Below are 23,753 nucleotides of genomic sequence, written 5' to 3' on the forward strand. Positions count from 1 at the left end.
CTCAGTCCATGTTGGTTTGGCTCAGCTCAATACTAGGAAAAACCCCTTAGCATAATATAGGTAAGAGACAAGCTTGCTAACATACTGTACAGTCATCATCTTCTTCAAAGCAGTGCAAAGCAAGCAAGCCTCCAGTGCTAATGTGTATGTATTATTCTAATGTAGTCTTACCTTTGACCTTTGGAAGGATCCCATACTACACTCTTAGAAAAATGGGTTTCAAAGTTTTTGGGGGCTTTCTCCATAGGAGAACCCTTTTGGGTTTCAGGTAGAACGCTGTGTGGAAAGGGTTCTAGATGGAATCCAAAAAGTTTCTACCTGTTCTTCAAAGGGTTCTCGTTGACATGTTAGTCATTTAGCAGACACTCTTATACAGCTAGGTGGGACAACCACATAACACAGGCATGGGGGGGGGGGGGGGGTCAATGCAGGTGCTGGTTTGATTTTATAATTTTTTTATTGAAGGTGGGGGTCGAGGTGAGGAGGATTATTTAAGATATTGTTTGAAGAGGTAGGATTTCAGATGTTTTCGGAAGATGGGCAGGGACTCTGCTGTCCTAGCTTCAGGGGGAAGCAGATTCCACCATTGGGGTGCCAGGAGAGAGATGAGCTTGGACTGGGCTGAGCGTGAGCTGCCCTCCCTTAGGGGTGGGAAGGCAAAGAGCAATGTTTCCTCAAATTGTTATCATCGCTGAGCAAATATCAGGCCTGCTGAGCGCAAAACTTCCAGCACGCGTTTACTGACAACACTGAGGCTGTACCCGCTTTAAGTTAGTTTTAACAGTGGTCAAGTAGGCTACTGTGACTACTACCATCAAAAACAATGGAGAAAATGCATCCCATAACATTTTAACATGGATAGCTGTTCTATCATTCAGCCTATTGTAGCAGCCAGTGTGTGGTGTTCAATGTAGGTCTACATTTAATTAGACTTTTGAAAAAAACATGCAGGGGCTGACGTTAACATGTTTATCCACTTGTCCTTCAGACAAGGAGGTGACTGAAAATGTTGTTTGATGCAAGAAACCACTTTCAAAATAAAATGCAGCATTATTCCCATACCATTATTAAAGTGAATCAGACAAATTATGATACCCTCTGCCTATTGGCTACTTAGGTTATTCAAGCCTGTCTCAAAATACAACACTGCCCCTTTAAGACAAAAAAAAATCTCTTTAGCTGACTTGCTTTCCAAAGATGTCTGGAAATGCTCATGTTTTTTGCTCTTCTAGGAAACAATCACTCCCTTATTGCTGACTACAAATGATCTATGACTGGGCTAATAATTCACTAACTAGCGAAGGATATGAACACATTTACAAATGTGCACATGTTGCTACATGTGGCTCTCGCTTTGATCTCAAAACAAGTTAATAAACAGATCACTGACCATTTCGAATCCCACCGTACCTTCTCCACTGTGCAATCTGGTTTCCGAGCTGGTCACGGGTGCACCTCAGCCACGCTCAAGGTACTAAACGATATCATAACCTCCATCGCTAAAAGGCAGCACTGTGCAACCGTCTTCATCAACCTGGCCAAGGCTTTCGACTCTGTCAATCACCATATTCTTATCGGCAGACTCAATAGCCTTGGTTTCTCAAATGACTGCCTCGCCTGGTTCACCAACTACTTCTCAGATAGAGTCCAGTGTGCCAAATCGGAGGGCCTGTTGTCCGGACCTCTGGCAGTCTCTATGGAGGTGCCACAGGGTTCAATTCTCGGGCCGACTCTTTTCTCTGTATATATCAATGATGTCGCTCTTGCTGCGGGTGATTCCCTGATCCACCTCTACGCAGACGACACCATTCTCATACATCTGGCCCTTTGGACACTGTGTTAACTAACCTCCAGATGAGCTTCGATGCCATACAACACTCCATACAATACAAAACTCCTTCCGTGGCCTGCTCTTAAATGCATGTAAAACCAAATGCATGCTTTTCAACCGTTCGCTGCCCACACCCGCCTGCCCGACTAGCATCACTACCCTGGACAGTTCTGACCTAGAATATGTGGACAACTACATATACCTAGGTGTCTGGCTAGACTGTAAACTCTCCTTCCAGACTCATATTAAACATCTCCAATCCAAAAATCAAATCTAGAATCAGCTTTCTATTTCGCAACAAAGCCTCCTTCACTCACGCCGCCAAACTTACCCTAGTAAAACTGACTATCCTACCGATCCTCGACTTTGGCGATGTCATCTACAAAATAGCTTCCAATACTCTACTCAGCAAACTGGATGCAGTCTATCACAGTGCCATCCGTTTTGTTACCAAAGTCCCTTATACCACCCACTACTGCGACCTGTATGCTCTAGTCGGCTGGCCCTCGCTACATATTCGTCACCACACCCACTGGCTCCAGGTCATCTATAAGTCTATGCTAGATAAAGGTCCGCCTTATCTTAGCTCACTGGTCACGATAACAACACCTACCCGTAGCACACGCTCCAGCAGGTATATCTCACTGGTCATCCCCAAAGCCAACACCTCCTTTGGCCACCTTTCCTTCCAGTTCTCTGCTGCTAGTGACTGGAACGAATTGGAAAAATCGCTGAAGCTGGAGACTTATATTTCCCTCACTAACTTTAAACATTAGCTATCTGAGCAGCTAACCGATCGCTGCAGCTGTACATAGCCCACCCAATCTACCTACCTCATCCCCATATTGTTTTTATTTACTTTTCTGCTCATTTGCACACCAGTATCTCTACTTGCACATCATCTGCTCATTTATCACTCCAGTGTTAATCTGCTAAATTATAATAACTTTGCTACTATGGCATATTTATTGCCTACCTCCTCATGGCATTTGCACACAATGTATATAGACTTTCTTTTTTTCTATTGTGTTATTGACTGTACGCTTGTTTATTCCATGTGTAACGCTGTGTTGTTGTTTGTGTCGCACTGCTTTGCTTTATCTTGGCCAGGTCGCAGTTGTAAATAAGAACTTGTTCTCAACTAGCTTACCTGGTTAAATAAAGGTGAAATAAAAATTTACAAAATTTAAAAAAACTAGCGTATCTACTCACGACTGCTCATGCTGTAAACACAGTCCAGTTCAAAGTGAATTGCACAGATCCATATATGGCGACGGTGTATTTACATATAGGCCTGCTGCAGCTCTGATTGGTTATGGCGCACCGGTCTGTGTAGAGTCCAGGCCTGAGTCATGCATGCCAATGCAATAGAATCCTAATCCGATGCGTTCTGCCTACAACAAAATCACTTGCATAGTTAGTTTTGCCTACTAAGTCTTGCATAGTTTGTTTTGTTTTGGTATGTTGCATTAAATATTGCGGGTTGATTCGATCACAATTCCCACAGTAAAGGGAAACGTTGATAGCGTTAACTAACGGGGAAAACTCTGAACTTCAGTCAACTTTCTAATCTCGTGCTTTTCTGCCCACACTGATATTTATTAGACGCGGCAGTCCCAGGGGGAGCTTCGCGCCCGTGCACAGCTTTGGGGGAACATTGGCCAAGAGACCTGAGATAGCAGAACAGAATTCTCGGGTTGGGGTGTAGGGTTTGCTTGTAGTGGATGCAAGCTTTGACTGTAAGGCAGTGGAGTGAGTCGAGGAGCAGGGTGACATGAGAGAACTTGGGAAGGTTGAGAACCAGGTGGGCTGCAGTGTTCTGGATAAGTTGCAGGGGTTTGATGTCACAAGCACAGAGCACAGCTAGCAGTGTGTTGTAGTAGTCCAGAAGGGAGAGGACAAGTACCTTGATTAGGACCTGTGCCGCTTGCTGTCTAAGGTATTGTCAGAGTCAGATGTTGTAGAGCATGAACCTGCAGAAGCGAGTCACTGCTTTGATGTTTGCAGAGAACGACAGGGTGTTGTCCAGGGTCACGACAAGGTTCTTTGCGCTCTGGGAGGGTGACACTGTGGAGTTGTCAGCCGTGATGGAGAGGTCTTTGAGCGGGCAGGCCTTCCCCGGGAGGAAGAGCAGAGCCGTCTTGTTGAGCTTGAGGTGGTGGGCCGCCATTCACGTTGATATATCTGCCAGGCACACAGATATACGTGTAGCCACCTGGGTGTCAGAAGGGGGGAAAGAGAAAAGTAGTTGAGTGTCATCTGCATAGCAATGATAGGAGAGACCATGTGAGGATATGACGGAGCCAAGTGACTTGGCGTACAGAAAGAAGAGGATAGGGCCTAGAACTGAGCCCTGGGGTACACCAATAGTGAGAGTACGTGGTGCATACACAGATCCTCTCCACGTCACCTGGTAGGAGCGACCTATGGGCACAGCCGAAGAACCCTTTTAGGTTCTATACACTGTAGCACCTTTTTTTCTAAGAGTGGAAGCTAGTGACTCACACTTTGAGAGCAGGCCCGTGTGTGATGTCTATATTGTTGGAGAATGTATTGTGGAATATAGGCCATTCTTATCTTGGCACAGACAGAGATGAGTGTGATAAATGAACAGAAACAGATGGAATGGAGGTTCTCATCCTTTTGTTCTCTGGAGAAGGAGGTCGGGGAAACATGGTGCAGGTGCACGATACAGGCTGTTGCAGCAATTTCTCTGTCAAAGTTCCCATCTTTTAACTGATAAAGGAGACAGGGTTTTTGTAGCATTCGATGTAGAAATTTTACTGAGGAAAAAAAAATGTAAGGTATATTTTGGGGGCAATGTATGCTTTTTTTGATAGAGGAGAGACAGTGGGAAAGAGTTTTTGCTGAAATAGCAGTGGGCCAGATTTGAACCCATGCTGCAGCGGTCTATGTGTTCCAGAGGCAGCGGTTTAGACTGCGAGACCACTGTAGGCCACAAGATTAGAAATGTGTTGGATGTTGGTGTTGTAATGTATGGCCTATATTTGCGATTAGTAAAGCTATGCATATTAACATGGCAGGATGTATGAAGCAAAGGTAAATGTTTACACTAGCCCCCTTTTCCCTCTCTCGCTTACCCAATCTCTCCATCGCTTCTCTCTCTCCTCCATCCCCCAAATGTAATTTCTCCCCCTCTGTTGCTCTCTGCACTCACCACCATTTGCTTTTGGAATCTGTTCCTCTCCTGTCACCTTATGTCAAACTCTGTTGACTGTAAATCTCTGCCGCTCCTATCTCTGACACATCTCATCGCCTGATTTATCTGTGTTTTCCCTCTCCTCTGTTTCTCTTCTCTCTGTTATTTCTCTCTCTCTCTGTTCATCCTGCAGCGATTCCTCTACCCACCTGATATCTCTTCTCTCTCTTCAGGCTATCTCTGCTCTCCATCTCTCTCACCCCCACCCTTTCCGCCTTTCTCTCTCACTCATTCTCTCACTCCAACCACTTATCTTTTCCTCACCTTTACCCGCTGTCAGCATTTCCAGATCCCCCCCATTCTCCTATCTCGCTCTCTTTCTCACTATCTCTCTCCCTCTGTCCGCCGCTCCCTTGCGCTCTCTTGCACCACTTATCTACCTCTCCCTTCACCCTGTCTGTATCTCCGCCTCTTTCTTTCTCGCTCTGTTTCTCATTCTGTATGCATCCATCTGTGTCGTTGGCATCTGTACAACTTTCTTTGCTCGTTTGCATTTCCAAACAGAAGTGTTTATACATATATATGTGTAGTTATTTCACTACTAACACAAAACAAAACGTATTATATTCAGAAAGCTAACTACTTCTGGTGATCTTCTATAATCAATGGGGCACAGAACTCCTCCAACGTACAATATGATGAAATGCCCTGTAATTTGGGAGATCAGGTAAACTGTAGTCAGTCAGTGTGCATGTGTTAACCAGATTTTTGGGGGGCATAAGTTTATCAGAGCTGAGCTTCACCAGAGGTGATGCATTGGATGTTTCAAGTCCTGCGGATGTGGCCGCTGCATCAAAAATACATCTAGTCTGTGCGGCCGCAGAAGTGGTCGTTTTTGGAGATCTGAAGTAGGCTATATGAAAGTCAGCATTTAGGCTGTCATTAATATTAAAGTCCAGCACATCGAAGTCATCAAAATGTGATCTGACAGTGGAAACCTGCACAATGTGTTTGATGAACTGTTAGTGTGTGTGTGGAATTGACCAACCTTTTTCCATCTCATAAGCACACGCACTTTTTCATCTCTTGCTAGAGGAGGGCTCCGTCTTTGCTGTTTGCCAAGACCTCGAGAATTCCAAATGCAACCACTGCTGCTCTGGTCTGGGCACTGGTCCGACAGTCCCCGCTCCCTCTCTTCCCCCTTAACCTCTATCAGTTTTTCTATTTCTCCATCCCTTTCATTTCTACCTTTTTTTTTCTCTCTCTCTCTCTCTCTCTCTCTCCCTCTCTGCTCTGTGTTAGATTGCTTGTGTGTGGTTGCTGAGAGCAGATAGAGCCTGGCTCTTGGCTAAATTGAGAGCAGAATACCAATGTGATGCTACTGTGACTGCAGGAAACATTTGTCCTTTTGAAATGGAGTGAGGAAAAAGAGATGGGGTTGAGATGGAGATAGAGGAAGAGAGCGACAGAGCAAGGGAGGGATAAATATGAGAGAGAGAGAGAGAGAGAGGGAGCACATGAAAAATATATTCTTTGGGTCTGTGTTAATTTATTTCAGAGCTGTTCTTTGGTTTGAGCAATGTAAATTGGGTCATTATTCCTTAGCGCCAGGGCAGTTGTGTATTTGTTCCTTTTATCTAACACGCTGGTGAAAATGTAAAGGTCTCTCTTTCCCTCTTTTAGTTGGTTTAAGACATGTAATTGCTTTCCTAACCATGGCAATTTCTGGCTGTGTTAACTCGGCTGTGAAAATAAGCCATGTCAATGAACTGCTTCCAGATTTTGTTTTATTTCTTTTTTTTTTATTTAACCTTTCTCTACTATTGGATACTGAAGGGAATTTAACAGAAATACAGAAGGAAATGTGTCAACACACTTGTATCTTCCCAGAAGTTCATATGTTCATATTTCAACAGATGGAAAACGCAGTAAAAAGGTTAACATTTCCTGAAGAAGAGATAACTTTGATTGATTTTGTGTTGTGCTATATTTTTCTCCAGTCAGTTAATGATCAAGAATGTGTGTCGAATAGAAAAACAAATCAACCTATAACAAAAGTTCACGTTTCAGAAAGAAAGTTTATTGAGCGGGAGAAGGGAGAAAAGGGGGTGGTTGGATCTGCTGCCATCATCAACAGTCCCATTGGTATCTTAGAACAGTGCTATTATTTCCCTCTTCCTTCCTGTCAGTGCATCTTACTTAAGCTCCAGGTCTGGAAGCCGCCAAGCTTTGATGTAGTTGTCAGAAGATACCAGAGAGAATGTGGGCTGACACAAAGAAATGGCTTTCAAGTCGAAGAGAAGGAATGGAACGAAGAAGGAAAAACATTTTGATACGTAGAATCATAAAACCATATAATACACTTACATGTAATAAATTCTGTTTCTAGCGCGCACGCACGTTCATTGCCCTTCCTGGTAACCAATGATTTTCCGGCGTTTTGCGCATCGGAGGTTCTAATTAAAAGGGGCTGCGTGTCACCTGTACGGGCCATTGTTTTTATAATTGATGATGACCCTGGCCTTTCTCCAGTATCACCCCTATCGGCAGCGCCAGCTCTTCGGAGTCCACAGTCTCACTACGCAGGGTTATTAGAGGTTAAATGAGCTATGGCAAAATGGCCGCCCTGATATTAATACCTTCCCTCCATTTCCCATAACTGACCTAGAGAAAGAAAGAAGCGTAATATGTCTTTGGAGGGATAGTCTGCTAGATATTGTAATATGTATATTGACCCCACCCCCCATACACTTATCAGAAGACGATCGTGATCATGAAATCATCATGAAATCTGCCATTTTGTTTCCTTAATCAATGATAATGTGGACTATAGTATCTGTTTAAGATGCAGGATCCATAGACAGTCAGGCTGGTTGTGTCACATTTCAAGGTTTGTTCGCTCGATAATCAAAGGGTGTTGCTGTAATTGCAAAATATGAAATCCTATTTGTTGTCTGCTGAAGTGAAACAGATTATGGCCTTGCATTAAGTGCCTGTGCATTGTCAGAGTGGGGGAAAGGAAGTGTCTGGGGGATTATTGTGCAATTTCCATAGATGTCATTAGCATTATGTTTATAGATTCATGGTCAAATGCAAATTGGCAGGAGATGAGCTATATTTACCATTTATTAGTCAAAGGAAATACTGTATCTGGGTTGAAAAAAGTTTTTGTGTGAAAAATATTGGAGGATATACAATAGGGGAGAGGGGGATAAATTGAGCCATTTTTTTTTAACATTCCGCATCACTACGTCAAGGGAAATATAGTGTTCTTTCTAACAAAGATACAGTGCATACATATTCTTCAGGATGTCGTGTATCACTGGGAATAATCAGAATTCATCGAAACATAACAGTTTTGAAAACATAGCTTGTCCAAAGAATATGGGGTAAATTGAGATCAGGGATGGGGTAGAGTAAGTGGGTTGTGGTGTCCTGTGACAGTGGGCGATGGTGCTGATAGGTCAAAGTTGAATTCATTGAATGGGGTGTGGTATATTGTATATCTTAAATGTATGCCTGCATTCAGATATACTCTAGATCTCTCTGTTCAATATCACTTCAGTTGCCTAACTACTCAAACTGAATTATTCCGCTGCTCTATCATTCGCTACATACCTTAGTCTCAGACTGCCATCATTGAAGTTATTTGTGGTGGCTTCAAAATGAGGGGTGTTGTACAAAGAAAAGTCATCAGTGATTGGATCATCTCTAACCAATCAGATTATCAGCCGATGACTAATTTAAAAAAAAAATGACACTTTGGCCCAGCACATCAGTTTCTGGGGCAAATCAGAAGGTCTAGAATGATTTTCAATTCTAGAAATCATCGGGGAGGTACTCAGGTTCAGACTCACTTCAGAGAAGAAACTAACGTCCGTGGGCGTGGCGTTTGGCCGGAGCAAAGAGTTTAGGTAACCAGTCAACCTCTTCAGTGTCTATTTTTTTCATTCCTTGCTGTTGCTCGAATGGACTTCTCTCACTTCCTTGGTTGCTCTCTCAAGAACCTCAAGGGGGCCTAGACCCCTGCTTGTTTTACGTCTGTATACACAGGGCATGATGATGTCTGCTCAGTGCATTTTCATTGTTACAATCTTGAGTTCACATGCATGGAACATTGTAAAAATACTAAGCATATTATGCATAAAACTGACTAAATGTAATCATCATTTGTATGGGGTATGGTGTTCATTGGCTCAACATACCCCAAGGCAAACATTTAGGTATAAGACCTCATATTGTAGCTTATAGAGACCCCTACTGATGTAAAAAAAAAAATATCTACTTTGGCTTAGATCCAAGCATCAAGAAACTTATAACACCATAAATTCATTTGATTTTGTGAAAAATAGCTTTTTGGACCTATCTTGCTTACCACCTTTTCCATGTGGTTTCTTCCTCCATAGACTCCATTAAATGATATCCTCTTCCTAAGTATTTGGACACATAATTAATTTTGTCTATGGTTTCCTAGAAACAAGGGGTGGCTCAACTCTTTCAACCTACCACACTCATCCCTAGACTAGAGTAATGCAATGTCAATGTGTAGTTTCTAACTATAGTCAAAATTGCCCCATATCTTCAAAGAAAACATCAATAACGTCTTGAACAACAGGAGGACAATTCAATTTCCACTTGAATAAAACATCCTCACAGTAAATGACACACCAAGCCAAAAAATGTAGTCTAAATCGCAGTAAATTCCAATATTCAGCCCATTCTCCAGCTGTAAAGCTCTAACACAATCCAGAGGAGGCAGGTTGAGACAGCAGGCGGGTGGCCCTACTTCAGTTGGCAAGCTATGTAGTGGGGAATCAAAAACGGCATCTTCGCTTGTTAACGGTCAATTTGGTCTCATCACTTTTAACATACGGCAGGACTTGGGTCCCTGAGGAGCCCTTGAGTTAACAACCACGGCCCATGCGCATCGGGGAGGCAAGCCCCTTGTACCATGCTGCCACAACCTGGAATTAGCGGTATAGCAGCAACTCAGCATGCAGGCAGCAGAAACCGTTGATGCTTGTTACAAAAAAACACAGTTTCTGTTAGCCTTCGGGAATCTGTTTTTGAAGTGATTTTGAACAGATACTGATTTATTTGAATGGCTTGTTGTACACATATTGATGCACGGTATATTAAGCTGCATTTTAGGAGTGCGAAGGGCACCCTAACTCTACAGTAGCTGTGACCACCACAACTTTCAACTACTTATGAAAATGGGCCTGTACTCATATTTACCCTCTACTCTACTTGAAACGCAGCACTCAAAGTGCAAAATAGAGCCTAACAATCCAGAATTCAAACATATCTCTGCTGTTGTTCCAAATTTGGCCCAGGTGGTGAGGGGATAGGAGGCGAGGGGGTCTCCATGGAAACATGGCGAGGGACAGAGGTAAAAAAAAACGAAGACGTTGAGACTCATACATCACTGTAATAATTGCGCTTTACCCTCACCAGCAACGGCAGGAAGCCCTCAGCGAATGATTGATGAACTCCCAATTAACTTGTCCTGTATACATAAATAAATGTGTCGCTAATGAGCAGGGATTCAGACCTCTATCCTGCATAGCGGCCAGACAGGAGCTAGACGCTCCCTAATAACCTTATCACCATTGTCAGCCACCTCCTTGTCTTTTGTCTCTGATGGGAATGAGGCTCTGGCTAAAATGAGAATCCCACTGTCCGATTTCCCCAGAGCCAGTTAGATAATGTCTAATGAAATCCTATATCTGACCTTCCATTCCGCCCACTCTGAGATGGTGAAGTCTCTTTTGGCTCTGTCTGGTTGCTGGGATCTGGGATGCGTTACATAACTGTATTTAGTACAGTAGGAATAGGATGTTGGTTGGGCGGGTGCAGTTGTGTTGACTGTTTGGAGCTCTGGGCTCTGTTTGTAAATTAGCATGCAGCGGTGGCGGTTATCTCTTAGCGTCGTCATCGTCTCATAGACTTCAGGGGGATTATCCTCCCCCCGTTCTCCGCTACAATCCCACAATCCCCAGATCTCTGTTCATGTGTGGTTATAGCCAGGGGAGCCCCCGCCATGACAAGCGCCCACACCGAAAGGTGCAGCTTGTGACCCGCTGTTTAATTAAAAGGATGAGCGATGCTCCTCTGCCACCCGCGACCTTCTTCCCCACAGAGGGGTGCCGCTGAGCTGGCTTTGCCCTGCCAGGGAGTCTGGGGGAGAGAGTGAAGCGGATCAGGTATCCTGCTCATTCCAGAGGAAAGGAGTATGAGACTAGATGGAGAGAATGAAAAACCCTGCAATGCTGTTGTCTGCACTTTTTTCCTCTCTATATCTGTCTTTTCTCTCTCTCTCTCTCTCTCTCTCTTTTCTTTCTCTCTCTCTCTCCTCCTCTCTCCCTCCACAGCTCATGCATTTTTCCTCTCCCCTGGACAGAGAGATGGAGACAGACTCCTCTCTTGCTTGGTCTCCTGATAGATTCCCAACATCCTCAAACAGACGGGAATATGAAGCCCTGTTCTGTGGAGGTGCAATGCTTTGATCTAGGCCTGCACTGTTGATTTATACGCTTATCTCGTTTTCTGTTACCTCTTGTTCTTCACTCTGTGTGATTTCTGTCTTTGCTGATTCTCTCTCTCTCCGCCAATCCCAACCTCATAACATTCCCAAAGCGTATCCCGTGAAAACATCTCCAGATGAGAGACTGGCTTAATTCTCCTAATCCCCTAATTCCTCTCCTCTTATTCGCACCGTCTCAATACATTTATACAGGTATCTTCTCCTTTTTTCGACACACAAAGCATTAATGGATTAAAATGCAAGGTTAAGTTGCCCGACTCGAAAGCGGCATCTTCATGCACACTTAGGTGTATGTTTTGGCTCATAAGTCTTTCTCGCGCTTGTCTGACAAAGGCAGCGTTCAGGCAACCGAAGTGCAAGTGTTGATGTAATGTTTCCAAGCAGCTGCCTTGCTCCTCTCCCAGATGAGCTGATACTGCCTTTTTACGCCCAGAGCCAGAATGGCTGTGCACAAGCAATTAAAGCAGCCCTCTTTCCCCACTGTCAGTGTGCGACTGGGGGAAAAATGAGGTGCTGCAATAAGTCTGCCTCACACGTCCCCGTCACACGTGTCACTTCCCATTCATCCCCATTATGGGTCAGGACGTGACAAGACACAAAATGGAGTCTTTTAAGTAAGCCTTTTTTTTCAAAGACTGAGTTGGGGTAGTTTCATGTCTCATCATGTCAGTACTGATTATCTGCTTTGAGAGACATTATTTCTTCACCTATTCATAGGGGAATTTGTAAATTCTCACTAAGATGTGATCTAAGCTTAAAATGGAGTAGAACTGTCAAAACAATATTACTCAAGTGTATACTGTACTTATCGATCTTAAACCTCAGCTTTAAACTTAAACTTAAACCTCAGCTTTTTCCCACACAAGGCTTATGCATTATATATATGGGGGATATTACAACTACTTCACGGAGTGTCCTGCATTTTAACATACTCTTAGCGATGTTATAGTATTTTTTTTATTTTGTATGGAGACAGCAAATATCGATCTGTGTTCTCCAATGGCTCGTTCAAACGACATCTCAACATGGTCTCTCAGTACCGAACGGCAGTTGTGTTCAGTGGCGGGTGATTTTATATCCATGGATTTCTGAGCTTCCACTGAAAGCACTAACTTAATTAGTCTTGATTTTTACAGTGACAGTCTCCCAACTCTTTGTGAGGACTGTTAATTACCTGACTCAAAAGTCCCCCTAAGGACGGAGGCCTGGAGAATAGCTGGATTATATTATCAGAGACAGAGGGCAATTCCATGGTAATGGAATTGCGTGAAGACTCAGATTTTTCACATAAAAATGTAAGCCAAACAAAAACCATTGATTTCAAAATTGAACAAACCATACAATCCTATGCAAAATGACCACTTTTAGTAATTTACACAGAACATTTGACAAAAACACATTTAGTGGAATAACTATGCAGATGCAAAATTTGGTAGCATAATTTCAATAAAATCTCCCTCAGATTATGTGACCACATTTTCGAAAACTCTGTTAAATATCTGCTCTGAATTAAGATTAAAAGATTTCTGCAGAAAGAATGGGGTGTCAGCTATGACATGACCCCTTTACTTAGAAACATGTTTTTGAGTTATGGAACTACATTAAGTGAAGTGGATTTACACTCTCTAACAGAATTGCTGTAAAAATGTTTTATCATGGGTCCATTCTTTTCATGGTGATGTATCCTAAATATGAATACAAAGGTAGAAATATGCCATATTTGCTTATTCACGCACAGAACGAGCAGTATGGCTGGTGGCATTGTCATGCTGGAGGGCCATGTCAGGATGAGCCTGCAGGAAGGGTACCACATGAGGGAGGAGGATGTCTTCCCTGTAATGCACAGCGTTGAGATTGCCTGCAATAACAAGCTCAGTCCGATGATGCTGTGGCACACTGCCCCAGACCATGACGGACCCTCCACCTCGATCCCGCTCCAGAGTACAGGCCTCGGTGTAACGCTCATTCCTTCGATGATGAACGCGAATCCAACCATCACCCCTGGTGAAACAAAACCGCGACTCGTCAGTGAAGAGCACTTTTTGCCAGTCCTGTCTGGTCCAGCAACGGTGGGTTTGTACCCATAGGCCACGTTGTTGCTGGTGAGGACCTACATTACAACAGTCCTACAAGCCCTCAGTCCAGCCCCTCTCAGCCTGTTGTGGACAGTCTGAGCACTGATGGAGGGATTGTGCGTTCCTGGTGTAACTTTGGCAGTTGTTGTTGCCATCCTGTCCCGCAGGTGTGATGTTCGGATGTACCGATTCTGTGCAGGTGTTGTTACACGTGGTCAGCCACTGTGAGGATGATCGACTGTCCGTCCTGTCTCCCTGTAGTGCTGTCTTAGTCGGCTCACAGTACGGACATTGCAATTTATTGCCCTGGCCACATCTGCAGTCCTCATGCCTCCTTGCAGCATGCCTAAGGCACGTTCACGCAGATGAGCAGGGACCCTGGGCATCTTTCTTTTGGTGTTTTTCAGAGTCAGTAGAAAGCCTCTTTAGTGTCCTAAGTGTTCATAACTGTGACCTTAATTGCCTACCGTCTGTAAGCTGTTAGTGTCTTAACGACCGTTCCACAGGTGCATGTTCATCAATTGTTTATGGTTCATTGAACAAGCATGGGAAATGGTGTTTAAACCCTTTACAATGAAGATCTGTGAAGTTGTTTGGATTTTTATGGATTATCTTTGAAAGACAGGGTCCTGAAAAAGGGACGTTTCTTTTTTTGCTGAATTTATTATTTTGACGAGCTGCGCCCCAAACAAGACCAAATTTGGTTGGTTCAGACCAGCTAAATCTGAACCAATCATAGACATCTATGTTTCACAAGTTACTGTAGTGTACTGTAGAGTACAGCACAGAAAATAACCACAGAAAAACACAGTACAGAAAATAAAAACGAGTAGAGTTTAGTACAGTAGAGTACAGTACATTATAGTGTACTCAACTCTAGTGTGCTCTACTGTGTACTATACTGAACACTATTCTACTATACAGTACATTACAGTAAAGACGAGTATAGTTCAGTACAATACAGTACATTAGTGTACTCAACTTTAGTGTGCTCTATGTACTGTTCTGAACACTATTCTACTATACAGGACTGTACTGTGTACTGAACTATACTCTACTCAACTTGTTTTACTGTACTGCACTGTACTCTACTGTGCTCTACTGTACTGTGCTGTCCGAACTTGTGAAACATAGACGTCTATGATTGGTTTAGATTTGGTCCATTCCATTCCGGACTTAACCAAATGTGAACTAACTATGGATGTCTATGTTTGGGCTTTATCAAGGACGGACTGGACCAAAAATCATCATCTGTGGACGTTGAAATTAAAGCCAGTCCAGACCGTACCAAATAACAACGTCTGTGGACATTGAAATCAAGGCCAGGGTGGACTGACCAAATTTCAACTTCTTTTCAAGGTCCTGTGTTTGGGTCAGTGCTCAGTGGGTATGAATGCTGGTTACAGTAAATGGGAAGAGAGGGAGCTCGTGGGTAGGTGTCAGTAAGAGCTGGGAGAGGTGACATTAACTGGTTAGAGAGAGGGAAGAAAGAGAAAGCGAGAGAGAGCGGGGGGAGAGAGGGAGGGGTTGTCCAGACTGTTTTCACACTTGCTTTGACCACCAGACGACAGAAAGAGAAAGAAAACAGTTATGAGCTGAACGTAACCGTATACCAGTGGAAGGGAGAAGAGTAGCAGGTGACCCAACGGTAGTTTGTGACTACTATAATCTCCCATAGGAGCCAATTCAATTTCAGTAATGGTGTTACTGATTGTTCAGAAGTTCTGTTATCAATTTGATAACAGAATTTCGAGTTTTTATCACTTATTAATAATTCATAAACCAAATTGATATAAGTAAAAACTCTTAACTAATTGGTAGGTAACCTTTACTTGTTACTATTGTGAACTTTTATGAGGGAGAGAAATTAGAAAATATCTTAAAGATACTGTTTGTGGGTTTTTGGTCAGTCACAGAGCAATGTTTCTTAAACTTACACAAAGCAAATTATTTATGCAAAACTAGATATATGTTGATATTAGCTTGCAGTGGTCTTCAACATGATTGTGTTTTGATGAATTTCTAGTAACTTTTAAGACCTTTTCTGGTAGATGTTTTCTAAGACCCATGTTCCATCTGTTTGACCAGATATCAAATCCTTTGCTTATTACTAATATTTAGGATAGAAAATGGTTGAAGCGTGTATATATTCCTTAATTTAAAAAAATATATATATAGTTTCTTAGCTTTCATTTGACACTCAATTTGATATGTTCCTATGAACTTCACATGTTGGTGCTTATAGGTCCTTTTACATGGAAATGCCCAGGAATGAAATGTGTTCACTACTTCTATATCGGGCCCAGCTCAGACTTGTTCGATTGTTATTGCCTTGGTGGGAAAGTCACCGTGGAGAAAACTTCCCACTCGTCATCCTCAGGTAAAATATAATAACACTGATAGAGACAGGTGCGGCTTGAATTTCTCAGATGAAATGTAATTTCAATAAATAGGTATTCTAGTTCTTTATTGTAAAACATTTCATTTGTATCATGTTAATCATATAGTCTTTGTACTATGTAGGGTCAGTTTAGGCCTACCACTGTCTGTCTCTGTAGTTCACTGTTTCAGTTGTGGAAGAGACGCTGCCTTACACTCGCTCATGTTAACAGCAACATGTCATTTCACTTGAGCAACTTCAATCTCAATCACACTGAGTTTATCGAGTCCCCGCACCATGACTCTTTGGGGAGTCAACTTTAGCTTTGCTTTTGCTCCGTTTGTTTCCTTGACTCCGGGGGTGTTGGTCTCTCTCTATTTGATGCTGCTTCTGGAGAGGGAGACTCTTATAAGAGATGTTGGGGAGCCATCCTGTACTGTTAGTCTCTGTCCACCAGACGCCAATGTCTCACCTCAGGGGCCTCGCTAGGCCCTGTTGCGGCATGCCATTTGTTTGACTGATAACGCATTGGTGACCCCCGCGGCCTCTCCCGGACAACATCTTTGTGCAGAAAGAGACATGTTCAGAAGAGGAGGATGGAGAGGGAGTGGGGACAGGAAACGGTGGATGAGAGAGAGGGTGGAGGCATCGGAGCGTGGGAGAATGATGGTGATACTACCTCACAGAGGACCTTAAAGACAGTGTCTCGACATCCCTCCCTCCCTTCATCTCTCCCTTCATCCCTCCCTCCTTCCTTCAAACACCTGTGGGCTGTGCTTCAAAAAAGCATTGTAATCTTCTCTTCCCATTCTACCACCCCAGCGCCAAACTATCTAACGCATCTGTTGCAATATCGATGTATGGCGAGGAAGTTTGCGAGACTCCCCATGGTGTTCCATAACCCCCTGCTGATAGCACAGTGTGTAACAGAGAAACCAATGTCTGAATGTACAGGTGCTAGCCCATGATTATAATCAGCCATTTATACAGGGATGCCTTAACTCTCGACTTGGGTCCTTTAAAAAACGAGCCCTCTGAATCCACCTGAAGGAAACAGTAGGGCCTTTTAAAAAAACATCTGAGGGCAGAGGAGGCATTATTTAGCGATCTCTGGGGGATTTCTGTTAGTTCCATTTTAGTCATTTAGCATCATGCTCTTATCCAGAGCAATTAGGGTTTAAGTGCCTTGCTCAAGGGCACATCAACATATTTGTTTCTTCTTCACCTAACCGGCTCGGGGATTCAAACCAGTAACCTTTCAGTTACTGGCCCAATGCTCTTAACCGCTAGGATACCTGCCACCGTGTTCTTTATTATAATTTTTTTTTAGTTACGATACGAAACAGACGGGACCACCTATGGTGTTTAATATAGCAGGCTGTGACACCCAATTACATGGAAATTAGGCTTGATTTCTGATATATCTGCTGTACTGGTGTCCCCTATGTTACTAGCTCTTTCCGCCAGCGGCTCATCAGAACTCCTCACCATGGTGCTGGAGACAGACAGACTTGAAATATTCGATGACGTAAGGGATACGAGCTTCTTCTTCTTTTCCACTGTCGGAAATTTGACTCAGGCAAAAACAAGGCTTATCGCAAACCCGCGGTAGCCTACTCTGACATGGTCCCCTCTATATTTTTTCCTGAAGGCTTCCAATTTGCGGGGGAAGTAAAAGAGGGGATTTCACAATAGTCTTGATTCCGTCCTCTCGTCGGTGGCTAAGCTGAGATTGAACTCTTCGTGTTCTCTGCATGTGAGAAACCAGCCTATTTGCTTTGTAGACCGCCCACACCGGCTTCCATGTCCTTAGTAAGACATGCCACTGTGTACACACAAACAAGATGGCTGCCTTGATCGAGCCAGTGGGTCTGATAAGGTGAGTGAAGGAGTCAGTCAAGATTCTTCATTGGAGCTGATGCTGTCACAGGGAGAGGCCCATCGATCTTTGCGTCCACAGTCTTAGAGGGAGAAGTGACTAGAGGGAGAGCCAGGGAAGGACTGATGGAGTCTGGAGGAGAGAGAGCGAGAGCGAGAGGGTAAAGGGAGGTAGACTACCGACAAAGAAGACTACTTTAGGTTGATTGGTCGGTGGGTGGTCGGTCGCTGCGCATCATAATCACCTCTTGGGGGGGGGGTTGCGGCAGGATCTCTGAATACCTCGACAATAGGCCTCGATCCTCTGATATTTGTCAGGAAAAATGAAACAGCTTGAAGGAGCACGCCGGGAATGCAGAGAGGCAGCGCATATCGTCAATCAGAACACACATGTAGGAAGAAGTGCCGGCAAAACCGGTCTCCTTTGTAGCGAGTCCTTAAGACAGAGGGGAGGGGTGGAGGTATTTCTACTGGCCCTCCCCATGCATCAGTATAGAGACAGATGGAGGGGATTATTCAGAAGGAGAGAACAAGGAATAGGTGAGAGGAGAGGATTCTCTCCGATGTGACTGGCTCCCTTCTCTCCTCCTCTCCCTCGATCTCTTTCCTTTTGACAGCCTTCATTGATGTTGTAGAGCACAAGCTGTGGCCTTCACAAAGATGATTCCAGCAGCGCTGTAAATACCAGGATAAACAATAGCTTTGTACCATCCGTGATGCATAAACAATACCCAGATTATACCAAATGAAGGAATAATTATGCCTCTCTTGATATCCCGTCTCTCCATTTTTGAGTAGTCATCAAAATGCATACACCCCCTTCATTATCCTCGCCATCTTTCTGGGCGAAACGCCTTTATCGCTGAATTTCCATAATCACACAAACAGTTGACTCACATCCTTCAGTGTTGCACGCTGCAGATTAAGAGGTAAATATTTATTCAACATCTTCTCATTATAGGGCCTCTGTCTATCAGTAAGCTAAGGCAGGACAGCCGGTAATTACAAATGTGATTGGGAGTGGGACAAGATGGGATGATACTAATGATGGCAGAGGCTCTACCTTCCCACATGATAAAATACTATAGTGTACTATGGTTAAATACTATAGTATTCACTGTAGTGTTTTTAAACTTTACGGTAGTATTTACTGTAGTGTTACGGACATGACTGTAGTATTTTGCCTAAAATGGCATACCCAAATCTAACTGCCTGTAGCTCAGGCCCTGAGGCAAGGATATGCATATTCTTAGGTCCATTTGAAAGGAAACACTTTGAAGTTTATGGAAATGTGAAAGGAATGTAGTAGAATATAACACAATAGATCTAGTACATGATAACACAAAGAAGAAAACAACCGTTCTTTTGTATTGTTTTTGTACCATATTTAAATTGCAAGAGAAGGGCTATAATGTATTATTCCAGCCTAGGTACAATTTAGATTTTGGCCACTAGATGGCAGCAGTGTATGTGCAAAGTTTTAGACTGATCCAATGAACCATTGCATTTCTTTCAACATTTTGTGCCAAGACTGCCCAAATGTGCCTAATTTGTTAATTAATAACTTTTCATGTTCCAAATTGTGCACTCTCCTCAAACAATAGCATTGTATTATTTCACTGTTGTAGCTACTGTAAATTGGACAGTGCAGTTAGATTAACAAGAATTTAAGGTTTCTGCCAAAATCAGATATGTCTATGTCCTCGGAAATGTTCTTGTTACTTACAACCTCATGCTAATCACATTAGCCTACCGTCCCGTGGAAGGGACACCGATCCAGAAGAAGTTTTTATATAGTATAAATTCAGTAGTAAAACATCTGTAGTGTATATACTATAGTAATTACTGTATTGTTTTTGCAGACTAGTATACTGTAGTATTTACTGTAGTGTTTTTGCAGACATTACTGTGGTATTTACTATAGTGTTTTTTGTTTTAATATCTTTGACATCACAGTGGGGGCTTTGTCCTTGAGGAAAACGACTGGACAAAATACTAAAAGAGCAAATTTTCCATAACTGGTAGGTAGGACTGAGGGCTGAATGGATAGTTCAGCGCTTCTGCTCTTTTCTATAACTATGGTTTCTCACTAATGGGTGGCACAAATTGGGATATGGGGGAGGGGAATGGGCAGGGTATACAGTATATATATTAGTAATTACTGTAGTGTTTTTACGGACATTGCTGTAGTATTTACTGTCTGGTTTTTGAGGACATTACTGTAGTATTTACTGTAGTGTTTTGCAGTCTAGTATTTACTATAAAATGTTATAGTACTACACATGCTCGAGGTATACTACAGTGTACTATAGTATACTACAGTTTACTACTGCATTCTATAGTGTGTACTGTAGTATTCTATAGTAAACTGTAGTGTTTTTTTAATGTGGTTTATCTCTGTCCAACGTCTTGCTGAGACTGAGGTTGTCCTAATATGGAAACCCGTGGATTGGTTTCACATGGATAGGGATTTGGGGCCCATGAATTTAAGTACACATGTTTACTGTACTGACATGGGAGCAGTGACATAGGAACTGTCGTTCATGAGATGACATGGTTCATCTCATTATGTATGAGTGCTTGCCAAGTTTTACTGTGGACATATGGCTTTCTACTGTATGTGATTTGGTTGCCAGATGTTATGCCCTTCTTCACTGTATTACGCCTTATAGTTTTTATTGTATGATTTATCTTAAATACAAAGTTATGACAATGAATATAAACCCTGTTCCACACCATTGGCTCTTGGTTTAGGTTCTTAGTGCTTTTGTTATTTTTGCTACATTTTTCTATTTCTTTTCTTTTGTCCAGTGTTTAATGCCTTGGAATTAATTCAAGTCTACCAAGATAGCACACAGGTCACGCAACAGTACGAGTTGTCATTTTAGTGGGTAAAATGGGACTATGAATGACGATGAGTTCGTTCAAGGGAAACAGGGAAGAGAGAAAAAGAGGGGAAGGAAGGAAAACAGCCCTGGGGAATTGTTTCACTCAGTACATGGTCTGATCAGCCTTACAGGGACTATTACTGGGGGTTTCACCAGTGGACTTCTCCCTAGTTTAACTTAGGAAAATGTATTGACCTTTTCCAACAATCCTCTCATCAGCACTGCCAGTTAAGCAAAGCATTCACCACCTTGTTTTTTTTTCTCTCAAGAGGATAAAGCCAGCTACACTTTATTGTGATGAAAAGGCGCTGGCTCTCTTTTTTCCCCTTCAGTGTTAACCAAGTTTTTAGACAGAACGCTGGCAGTCTCCTTCCCTGTAAGCAATTTCGGTAAACTGCTGTTGGTTCAGCATGTGATTGAATAGCAATAACTCTGACCCTCTTCATTTCCACCTCCAACAAAATGGAGGGAGGAAGCCAGACTCTGATGGAATAGTAAGTGAATCAATCTTCCTGCCCTGAATAGCCGTCTTGCAAGCCTAAATAATTTGCTTTTGGGTGATGCTAAAACTTCAGACAAGTAAAATATTGTAATTTTCTGATGATTTCTGATCTTTGGGAGAATCAATCCCAAATCATATTGCAAATAAATCAAATGTCTGCTAAGTACTAGCAATCACCAAAAACAATACTATGATGCCAATGGACAAGTTCAGCAATTACTGCTTTGTTTGACCTTTCAAGAAATAATCCAGTCTCAAAATAGAATGCAAAGACCTACATCAGAGTTATTGTGAGCAGACAAACAATAAATACTTAACCTATTTTTTGCTCAGAGAGCGAGATTTAGAGAGATCAATTCAGTCTCACCATTATGTGTATTTAATATGGTATCCAAACATTTCCCCTGGTACTCTCCTTTTTGCCTTCATTTCGCAGCCAGCCAGGGCAGAGGGGGGTCGGAGCACTGGAGACGTGCTGTATTTAAACTGCCTTTGAACCCCGGCTACGTCTGACGTTTTTGTGTTTTTATATTGATATTTTTCCCTCGTATTCAAAGTGTTGGCCCTGCCATGTAAACACAACAGCACAGCAACTCAGACATCGCACAGACACCATCTGTGTCAGACACTTTCATACTGACAGAGGACGAGAGAAGAGAACTAACAAAACGGCTTTGAGGCGAATGTGACGAAGGAGCGGTGGGAAGGTTTAATTACGTTGTAATTGTCTTGCTTGACGATTAAGAGGCTGATTACCGCTCTGAGAGCACAGGGCTTTCTGAAGAGAGGAAAAACGGGCAAAGCTCTAAGACCCTAATCTAATGGATCTCCAAGTAGCTTCAGACGCACACAAATTACACGAGTGTGGATAAACCAAGGCGCATGATCGAGTGTTATTTTTGTCTCTTGTGTCATGGCTGCATGATGTTAGCGAACATGTCATGGCACAGGATTGCCATGACATGTTTTGATGTAAACAATTGCCTCCTGGTGTAACAGAAACATTCTAATACCATACGCAATTATGCACACGTGCGCACAAACACACACCTCAGAGAGCAGATGCATGACATGTTTGTTCACCTCCCTTTTTGCTCTCCACAAGGGTTGTTACTGTGATATGGCCTGGTTTCGGTGCCTGTGAGCAGTGCCATACAGGTGGCAGTGAGCAAGCAGGCAGGCAGGGACACAAGCCAGTTAACCGGTACAGTGCCACAGAGGTGTAAATAACAGTCTGTGCTGCAGTCTGATCTCACACAGGTCTGAGTGGCCACAGGTAACTTCTGCGACGCAAATCCCTCTGCGGATGAGGGGAATGCTGGGCTGACACAGGTACATACAGTGCCTTGCGAAAGTATTCGGCCCCCTTGAACTTTTCGACCTTTTGCCACATTTCAGGCTTCAAACATAAAGATATAAAACTGTACGTTTTTTGTGAAGAATCAACAACAAGTGGGACACAATTATGAAGTGGAACGAAATTTATTGGATATTTCAAACTTTTTTAACAAATAAAAAACTGAAAAATTGGCCGTGCAAAATTATTCAGCCCCTTTACTTTCAGTGCAGCAAACTCTCTCCAGAAGTTCAGTGAGGATCTCTGAATGATCCAATGTTGACCTAAATGACTAATGATGATAAAGAGAATCCACCTGTGTGTAATCAAGTCTCCGTATAAATGCACCTGCTCTGTGATAGTCTCAGAGGTCCGTTTAAAGCGCAGAGAGCATCATGAAGAACAAGGAACACACCAGGCAGGTCCGAGATACTGTTGTGGAGAAGTTTAAAGCCGGATTTGGATACAAAAAGATTTCCCAAGCTTTAAACATCCCAAGGAGCACTGTGCAAGCGATAATATTGAAATGGAAGGAGTATCAGACCACTGCAAATCTACGAAGACCCGGCCGTCCCTCTAAACTTTCAGCTCATACAAGGAGAAGACTGATCAGAGATGCAGCCAAGAGGCCCATGATCACTCTGGATGAACTGCAGAGATCTACAGCTGAGGTGGGAGACTCTGTCCATAGGACAACAATCAGTCGTATACTGCACAAATCTGGCCTTTATGGAAGAGTGGCAAGAAGAAAGCCATTTCTTAAAGATATCCATAAAAAGTGTTGTTTAAAGTTTGCCACTAGCCACCTGGGAGACACACCAAACATGTGGAAGAAGGTGCTCTGGTCAGATGAAACCAAAATCGAACTGTTTGGCAACAATGCAAAACGTTATGTTTGGCGTAAAAGCAACACAGCTCATCACCCTGAACACACCATCCCCACTGTCAAACATGGTGGTGGCAGCATCATGGTTTGGGCCTGCTTTTCTTCAGCAGGGGCAGGGAAGATGGTTAAAATTGATGGAAAGATGGATGGAGCCAAATACAGGACCATTCTGGAAGAAAACCTGATGGAGTCTGCAAAAGACCTGAGACTGGGACGGAGATTTGTCTTCAAACAAGACAATGATCCAAAACATAAAGCAAAATCTACAAT

The 23,753-nt window shown here is 43.0% G+C and overlaps 1 protein-coding gene across 2 annotated transcripts in view; it reads left to right on the top strand.

Annotated features, from left to right (window-relative positions):
* The window catches only part of LOC106577539 (neurexin-2), a 936,116-nt gene that overhangs the window by 103,475 nt on the left and 808,888 nt on the right, over positions 1-23,753 (top strand). The gene's annotated exons all lie outside the window — the stretch shown is intronic.

This window comes from Salmo salar, chromosome ssa18 (assembly GCF_905237065.1).
Source record: "Salmo salar chromosome ssa18, Ssal_v3.1, whole genome shotgun sequence".
Lineage (NCBI taxonomy): Eukaryota > Metazoa > Chordata > Actinopteri > Salmoniformes > Salmonidae > Salmo > Salmo salar.